Genomic DNA, 9,166 nt, shown 5'->3' with positions numbered 1-9,166 from the left:
TTGATTTCATCCATAACGTTGACAGTACAGTTAAAGGTACAATATGTAAGAATGTGGCCAATATTGTTGCTGCAGTCAAATTTAAAACACAGCAGCGCGTTGTCCCCCCCCCCCCTACCCACCAGACTCCAGGTTGCCAGACAGCGACGCGCTAACCTCCGCTCTGGTTAGTCTCAGTGTCTCAAAGCAGAGTAAAAAGATAAATTCATCAACAACCTCACTGTTTTATTGCTCTGACTCACAGTAACTACGAGTGGAGATCACTTCATTTACCATCGGCTCCATTTCGCCACATTTCCTCCCTCTTTTCTAACTTTCACTTTGTAATTCTTCCCTTTAGCTTTATCTTTAGCGTTAGCAGCAGCTCAAACTAACTAGGCTACATGCTCACAACAGCAAGCTGTGTATCAAACGGCAGAGCGACAAGCCGCTTATTTCTACCGTGTGATATCAAGCAAATATGACCATAATAACCGATAATAGAACACAATCTTTTTTGTTCGCAATCTCGTTTTATCTCCCAGCCGTATTTGCAGCTCAGTGGAAGCTTAACTGGCAACCCGGAGTCTGAAATGCCACAGACTGTGACTGGGAGAAAGCGCTGGGTGGCGACACCATAGAAATTCAAAACATAAACATGATTTGCGGTCTGCAAAAAAAAAAATTGTATGCAAATATCTTGGCTGTACAATTGTTGTTGGTGAGTTCATCATGTTATATGAACATTATTCCTGAGTCTCTGTGACATATTAGGACGATTTAACAGCCAGTTGCTTTAGATTTCTTACATACTGTACCTTTAAAGCTGCAGAGCCATAATGAAACAGGAGCTGCAGTCGAACCTCCGACGATAAAGAAACGTGAGGGAAACATGGTGTAGCTGAATATTGTATTTCATAGAGAGTCTCATCGCCGCTCTGTTGTTTCTGCTGCTGGGTTTCATCTCCGTGGTGACAGGTGATGTCTGAGGCAGATGCTTCATGTACGTCATGATTTATTCATTTGTTCCCATTGTAGTTTGTCACATTTGTTTTTATTTATTCACAGACTTTTCCCTCTCCACAGCCATGCAGGCAACAAATTGAAAGTGTGAGCCAGCGACACAAAGTTGGCAACTGATCGGAGGAGTTGTAGGATCTGAGAAGCTGTGATACCTTCACTGTCTCTTTTAGAGCTAAAGGTGTGAACAGAGAAACACCTTCAACCTCAGAACCGATGTTTCAAATGTTCAAATGTTCAAAAGCATCAAATTATCGTACAACAACAACAACAACATGTCCCCACAACACCAAAATACACTTTAGGTTTCTGCCTCGTAAAAGGAAGTTTCTCTTGGCCTCCGTTGGTCTCCATGGGAATGGCTGGTTTCTGTAAATACTATTATGAAGAGAAGGTCTCGACCTTCTGTATTTGAAAAGCGCCTCGAGAAACTTCTGTGGTGAATTGGCTCCATATAAATAAAAACTGACTTGACCGTGTCCTCACAGACACCAGAACATCTGCACAAGGACAGCCTCAGCCTGTGCTCACATGTTGAAAGTGGAAAGTTTCCTCACCAAGACAAAATATTCTCTGAGTGACAAAGTCTTCAAAACTAAACCATCACGACCATTGTGATAGATGTTGAAGGAGCTATTCATGCACTATCACCTCTACTGACACCAGCTACAACTGTGAAATAATAATAACTACGCTAATATTAATAATCCGGTTGACTTGTGAAGACTTGTCCTTGGTTAACTTTAATAAAATCTTGCAATAGATCGGTCGGCTACAACTGCAGAGTGATACTAACAAAGGACGGTCGCAAACACGCAAACTCAAAAGTCATGGATACAGTGAGCAGAGATCAAGGAAATGAATGAATGAAATATATTTTGGTGCTTCTATACTCTGCTATGATTGGTCAAAGTGTTTTTAAAGGGACAACGAGGAGTTTTCTTTTGGTTCTAAAAAAGTCTCATATTAATGTGGATGAATCTACGTCACCACTTGTTAATGGCTCCATATTCGATAAATATATTGTTTTGTCTTTATAGTTATTTTTATATTATTATTTAGTGGTCGACTCGCCCAGCAGCATTTCCTAGTTTTGGTTTTGCAGACGCTGCCCAACAGGTCATGGGAATAACGCCGCCGGATCGCCGTTTATGGTTGGAACTACGACGGTATCTGATCGTCTTCCAACCTCCGATTTTCATTCTTTTTTTAAAACTTTTTTTAACTTTCATTCTTTTCTTTTTACTGAAATTGTGTGATGCTTGTGGCGTGCACTGGTACTGTGTACTTTTTATGTATTTCTTTTTTTACCCAGAGACTTAGAGATGTACTTTTAATGGTGATATTTATTATAATTCCTATTTTTAATGATGCATTTATTCATTTTTTTTACATGAAACTTGCAGACTTTGCACACAGCTGCCAACTCTCTTTTTCTTTCCTGGTTTCTCTGTTATGTTCGGTGTGTGTTTGTGCTGTTATGTGTTTGTGCTATGAGCATGGTGTGCGAGCCACCAAATGGAATTGCCCTTTAATGGATTAATAAAGGAGTCGTGAGTCTTGAGTCTTGAGTCTTGATCAATGAAAACATTCTTGGCAAATGTTTTCACTTTCGTCCGTCTTGCGCAACTCCTCGTTGTCCCTTTAAAAGCTCAAATCATATCACCACCTGCTGCTGTGGCTTGTAATGCACAGTGTTTTAATTGCATTTTTGCATTTACATACGGACAGAGATTTTTCTAAATGTGCTGGTGTGAATGTGGAATTATTTTTTCTTTTTAAATGGAGCAAAAACTTTGTTTGCAAAACTACATGTTGGAGTTTAGATCTAAGAAGATGAGGTTAAATCACTGTCAGTTAAAATGATTCAAGACCTTGGAGTTGGCTCTAAGAAAATGTTCCCTTCATAGTAACTACAGCTGCTAGAGGGCGCCGTCGCATCGTAGCTCCTAATTTTGTGCAGACTGGAAAGTTTAAAGGAGCACGACTGTAACTTTTCTGTCAATTCCTGGAAAGTTTGTGTTTTTGGTTTTCGATAATAATAAAAAAAATGTTGCACACTCTTTTCAAATACACCTGAATATGTTTTATTCAGACTCCAACTCATATATTTTTGCAAAAAATCTCCTCCTGCTGCTAATATTTATGAATAAGCCGAACGTGTTTTGAATTTCAAATACAATATGTGGAGTTGAGAATATAGTTTTAATCCAGATTCATAACATTTACATCACGTTTCTGATCCAACCAGAGCTTTATGTTGCTTTTCATCCTAAAAAATCACCCAATAAGATTCATAAGATTACTGTAGAGCCGTGTGTGTGTGTGTGTGTGTGTGTGTGTGTGTGTGTGTCCTCCCACAGTGAAATGAAAGCCATCTCTCTGACAGCTGGGTCTTCTCTGAGTCGTCTCTGTATTTATTGATAATCCGCGGCTCCTGCAGTGATTCTGCTGTGAGGACGAACTCCCGCTGCATTCGCTGCACAAGGTCGTCTCGTCTCTTCTGCATAAGACCGACGGACGTTTTATTTCTCCGACGCCTGCGTAGAGTCGGACCGAGCCAGAGTTTATATGAATGATGGATCAGCTGCGGCCTCAGTCCCCGACACCACGCAGAGTTGTGATTATTGATCAAGGTTCACGGGTCTGGAAACAGATGTGGCCTCAGTTTATTGTAAGAAACATGTTTGTCTTTTCTGTTTATACAAGAGAAACTAAAAGTAGAGACGACATGTGAGACACAAACTCTACTGTCGTCCTTCTGGGTCCAATTAACCCTATCTGTTCCCTTCCTCCATCTTTCCTTCTTTCCTTTCTCTCCCTTCCTTCTTTCCACAATCCCTTTTCCCTTCCTTCCTTCCTTCCTTCCTTCCTTGAACGAATCTGTTCCCCCCCTCCATCTTTCTTTCCTTCCTTCTTTCCACAATCCTTCCTTCCTTCCCTTCTTCCTTCCTTTTTGACCCAATTGACCCAATCTCTTCCCTCCCTCCTTCTATCTTTCCTTCCCTTTTCCCTTCCTTCTTTCTTCCCATCTTTCCTTATTTCCTCCCTCTCTCCCTTCCTTCTTTCCACAATCCCCTTTCCCTTCCTTCCTTCCTTCCTTCCCGCTTCTTCCTTCCTTGAATGAATCTGTTCCCTCCCTCCATCTTTCTTTCTTTCCTTTTTCCTTTCCTTCTTTCCACAATCCTTTTTCCCTTCCTTCCTTCCTTCCTTCCTTCCTTCCTTCCTTCCTTCCTTCCTTCCTTCCGTCCTTCCTTCCTTCCTTCCTTCCTTCCTTCCTTCCTTCCTTCCTTCCTTCTTTCCTTCCTTCCTTCCTTCCTTCCTTCCTTCCCTCCCTCCATCTTTATTTCCTTCCTTCTTTCCACAATCCTTTTTTCCTTCCTTCCTTCCCTTCGTCCTTACTTCTTCCTTCCTTTTTGACCCACTTGACCCAATCTCTTCCCTCCCTCCTTCTATCTTTCCTTCCCTTTTCCCTTCCTTCTTTCTTCCCATCTTACCTTCCTCTCTCCCTTCCTTCTTTCCACAATCCCTTTTCCCTTGCTTTCTTCCTTCTTCTTCCTTCATTGAACAAATGTGTTCCCTCCTTCCATCTTTCTTTCCTTCCTTTTTCCTTTCCTTCCTTCTTTCCACATCCTTTTTTCCTTCCTTCCTTCCTTTCTTCCCTTCGTCCTTACTTCTTCCTTCCTTTTTGACCCAATTGACCAAATCTTTTCCCTCCTTCCTTTTATCTTTCCTTCCCTTTTCCCTTCCTTCTTTCTTCCCATCTTTTCCTTTGTCCTTCCTTCTTTCTTTCCTTCCTTCATCCTGCCTTTCGTCCTTCCTTCCTTCCTTCCTTTTTTCCTTGACCCAGGAGGACAACAGGAGGGTCAAATTCATCTTCAAATGTGTTCGACATTTTAATTTTTTTTTAATCTAGAAATTCAGTTGGGAGAAGACGACCGTTATTCAGCCCTGAGTTCTGTCTGCAGGTTGAACCGCCCAGCACCGGGCGAAGCCTTCAAGCCTCCATGGAGTCCTCTATTACTGCCAATAACACTGATTATTGATCATTCACACACCTGCTAGAAGTGTCGCCTGGAAGGAAGCGAGGGAGGGAGGGGAGATAAAGAGGTTTGTGAGGGAAATAAAGAGGTTTGTGAGGGCAGCTGCTGTGGTTTAATAAGTGAAGGCGACTCAGAGGATAATGTCAGAGGATAATGTCAAACACTTCAGATCCTCTGTCGTCAGGAGGAGAGGCTCAAAACCACAGGATCAAAGTGGTGAAGGTTTTATATAAATAGACTTCTGAATGAAAAGCGAGAGGTTCAGGGTCGCTCGCCCACAGAGGAAATGACGGTTTTATCAAGTGAAATCAAACGGCGGAACAGACGGCGTCCTGTATGTGACCTGTTGACAGGAATGATAAAGGTTTAATTCCGTTTTTGTGATGCTACAAGTCCCAGAGTTATTGAGACCTTCAGTGTTTGGTGTTTGGATTGTTTCTCTCATAACATAAGAACCAGACGTCTTGGACTTACTAACATAACACATCATAAGACACAAACAACCAATGAACTGAGTCGTTACTGATGAATAAGAGCCAAAGTCTCAAAATCTAAGATTGTTACTTTGCACTAAATAAAAAGAAATTTAAACTCTGAGCCTCTGGCAGAGAAACACATCATTAACTCTGAGATTTAACGACAATGAAACAAAGCGCTGTGATTAAAATCAGAGTTTGAGACTTCCACAACTCAAAGAAACTGAGACACAAATGAGCTCGTACTTGTTTTTAAACATTTTAATGTGTGAAAAAAATACCAATAGAGAGAAAAGGTGAAGAAGTGAAATATGAGATGTAAAAAATGGCCAATGCAAATGAAAATGTCCAACTTCCTGTTGAGTTTAGCGCATTGATTCTTGAGGCTTTTTGTGCATCTTAGTACTTTCTATGAGACCGACTTGTTTTAGAGGTAAATACAGAGACTGCTTGATGAAAACTGTCCCTGAAGGCAACGCGCATCAGCGGTTTTGCATGAATTTCCCTCTAAAACAACTCTGTGTGGTAACGTTGTGTTATTATCTCATAGCGTGGTGAATGTGCAGCTCACAACTTGTCCACCAGAGCGTTGTGGAGTTGTTGGATTGTGTATTTGATGAGTTTGATGAGGGAAACCAAGAAATCCCATTAGCCTCCGTAGCGTAGCTCTGAGCAGCTCACGGCTCTGCTCCGCCGTTCTAAAAATAGCTTGCACCGACAATTAAAGGTAACAAACCTACTGCTATGACTATAGGGATTATGGCAATGGGCCAATCTACCAAATTGTTGAACTATCCCTTTAAAAATTAGACGAAATTTGAGGTTTGTATGAGTGAATTCAGTCCACGATGTGAGCTGATTGTTCCTATTGTTTAGTTTAATTTCCTGCAGCAGCTCGTCGCTCTGCTGTTTATCTCTCACTCTCAGTATTCAGACTTTATAAATAATTTATTTGAATCTACTTGTCCATACCAAAATAAAATTATTTTTTTCTAGAAGTCGCAGGATTTAGATTTTTCTGTTTCGATTCTGGAGTTTTTCTTTTCTTTTATCATGGGAACGACTGTTTTTATGTCTCCGTTATATTTCATATTGTCATCAGACAGTTTTCTCATTACGGTGTCTGCAGGGTTTCTTTCTTTGACACTTCTCACAGCTGCTGTTTTCTTTCGTTTAAGTCAAACCACTTTCCCTTTAGCATCGTTTTTCTCTTTGTTGACATACGGGAGGCGCCTGTGGAACTGATTCTTTTGAATATGACATTTAATTTAGCAGCAGTCGAGCTCACACCGTCGTCGCTGCTGCTCTCCAGCTTGAAGAGCAGGAAACTGTGGATCGGGGGGTTTTTTTTCAATTTTCGCCAACGTTTAGAACAAATTCATGTTTTGTCAGTTTGTGTGAAGGTTGAAGTGACACAAACAAAACAAATAATCACCAACAGCGACTGCAGGTAAACTCAGCTGCTCATACGTTACGGAGAATAGATCTCTGTTCCTAGAAATGATCATAATAAAATGTCTACATGGTTTGTCTCTTTCACTGTTTCGTTCTTGTTTTATTTTGAAGTTCTGTGTCCTGTCTTCCTGTGTTCTCCTTGTGTCTGACACCACTTGTGTCTTGTGTATTTAACTCAGTGTGTTTATTAGGCGTCTCGTCTTAATTCTGTCCTTGTGCAAGTTTACATGCAACTGGGAAAATCGAATAGTTGGGTCCTAAAATTAGTGTAATACTCATCTATCAGATGATGGAGCCCAAACTTTGTGCTAAATTCTATTTTCGAGTAAATCCGGGGTTAAAGTGGGTTTGTTTTTTTTCACATTGGATAATGCAGGCGCACGAATTATGCGTCACATTGCTCATGATTCATCCGCCACTGATATTAGATCCGTCAATCAAACGTTTGAGACACACACACACACCGAGCTCGGTCTCGCCTCAAACATTGAATATCCCGCCCGCTCGATAACGACCAATCAAATTCGTTTTCCTTACTCTGGTAAACTCGTGCGGCAACTCGTGGAAACTCATAGAAGGAGGCGTGACAACTAACTTAGGTTAGTTCAGGTCAATTCAATTCTGAAGGACGATAGGAACTTCATTTGTGATGAGTAACAGTTTATATTCAAATAGAATAAATATAAATAAATGCAGATGTTACAAGAGAGAAAGGCACACACATACATTTACAGCACATAAAGATGTTTGGATTAGGTGTTTAGTAGTCTAATAGGTGAGGTAATGAGTGATTCTGTTGGAATGTATCCTGAGAAATGTGTTCCTTGTCATTCACACTTTTTCTGTGGGTCATGCTCTTTGGGGATACTTGATACCTTATCTATGTTTAACCAGTTAACGCACGCTGTACCGCCCACGGTACGGCTCCAGAAGGTGGCGCTAGCATCAATTACTCCCGAACATTTTTAACAGCAGCCCTTAAGCATATATATTCATGTTATACATTGTTAGAAAGCTTAGATCGCCCCGATCAATTCAAGACCACCCATGATTTTTTTGGTTGCTCACAGCCCTAACAGGATTAGCAGTTAGGTCGGCTAGCCGCTAAGCTAACGTATGATGCGTACATACCTTTCAAGTCTTCCCTTTATCCACAGCTGATCTACAGCGACCATCTTATGGCACAAGACCGTTTGTACAGCTTGCCAAGTACCCATGCTTGTGAAATATGAAATCCGTTTCCTTCTAACCGAAGTATTTTCCTCAATATGTCCATGTGTTTAGTCCAATGCGTAACGTAATACACGCGGATCAAAACAAAAACCGGCCCCGTTACCGCATTTTACGAGTTGCACGGCGATCTGTGACTACATGTGACTGAATGTTTACATCCGTGAGGTCTTCCTGCTTCAAACGACACCACGCAGTAGCCAATCGGTGGCGAGGATGGGCCGGGACATGTCTTGAAAGCCAATGAGGACACGTGACGATGAGACTGACAACGTGACTTTGATTGACAGCTGCTTGAGCCAATAGAAATTGTCCGTGAAATGAAGCAGATAACCTTTTAGCCAATAGTCTGAGGTTTTCAACGGTGTATGACACTACGCCATCACGTTTGGTTGCTGATAAACAAACCCCCGTATATCCGACGTGCGCGCCACCCGCTCCGCCGCATAGAAATACACAATGCAGATAGGCATATAGTTCTATAATCCACTGCTTTTAGGGGTGCGCCCTCTACTGTGCGCCAGGAGTTTAGCGGTTGTATTTTTTTTGTTTCTTTTGGTCTTTTGACTTGAAATTTGGACTGCAGGAAGCCAAGACCTGTGGCTGTGGCCTAATTGTGTCTATAGCCTGCTGAGAGGTCCCTGAATGTCTGTACCCATGTCATTCTATAGGCAAACCTATGGGCGGGGAAACAATTTAATCATTCTAACCTTTGCCATTTTTGTCAGTAAAGTCACAGAATCAAAAAAACACCTTAACAGTAATCCTGAGAGTGTTACCTTTACAATGATACCAGGCACATCTCTGAATCTTAAACTATGTGGGATCTGTGCTGCTCACAACTTGGGCATGGCATTATGGCAAAAAACATGAAAAATAGGGGCGTGCATTAAGAGGTTAAGTTAACCTGGTCAAGAGGTTAAATGTCAGAAGGTATAGGCTAGATTCTGTTTGTAGATCCTG

This window comes from Trachurus japonicus, chromosome 23 (genome assembly GCF_045865225.1).
Source record: "Trachurus japonicus isolate A0001 chromosome 23, Traja_1.0".
Taxonomy (NCBI): Eukaryota; Metazoa; Chordata; class Actinopteri; order Carangiformes; family Carangidae; genus Trachurus; species Trachurus japonicus.
This window is presented reverse-complemented; position numbering follows the sequence as displayed.